This window comes from Buceros rhinoceros, unplaced genomic scaffold (genome assembly GCF_000710305.1).
Source record: "Buceros rhinoceros silvestris isolate BGI_N320 unplaced genomic scaffold, ASM71030v1 scaffold31408, whole genome shotgun sequence".
In the NCBI taxonomy this organism is placed as follows: domain Eukaryota; kingdom Metazoa; phylum Chordata; class Aves; order Bucerotiformes; family Bucerotidae; genus Buceros; species Buceros rhinoceros.
In genome coordinates this window covers 1,648-2,026 of record NW_010429073.1, presented here as the reverse complement: position 1 = coordinate 2,026, position 379 = coordinate 1,648, and positions in this window count along the sequence as shown.

The following is a 379-nucleotide window of genomic DNA, read 5'->3' as shown; positions in this document are numbered from 1 at the left end:
GCGGCCGCCCCCACGGAGCTCTCCGCAGTTCTGCTCCCACCAGCTTCCAGCCAGCACCGATTAGTGAACTAATTCTATTGCTGCTTTTAGAAGGATCTTTAAAAACAGCCCGTTTGACATTTCAAAGCATCTCGCCTTCCCACTGCAGTAAATGTGCAGGATTTTTATGACGGAGTAACCTGCTCCCTCCGGAGAGCGACGTTTCCTTGGTTCCTTTTCTGGTTTTATCAGCACTGGTAAGAACGGAAAGTAACTGCTCTTATTTCGGAGCACACAACTTCAAGAACCTCTTCAACAAGCTCCACCTAATCCCAAGCTCCGCAGGTTGGACTATTCCGGCCGGGATTGGGGCTGGCAGAGTCCCCGTTTCACTGGAAAG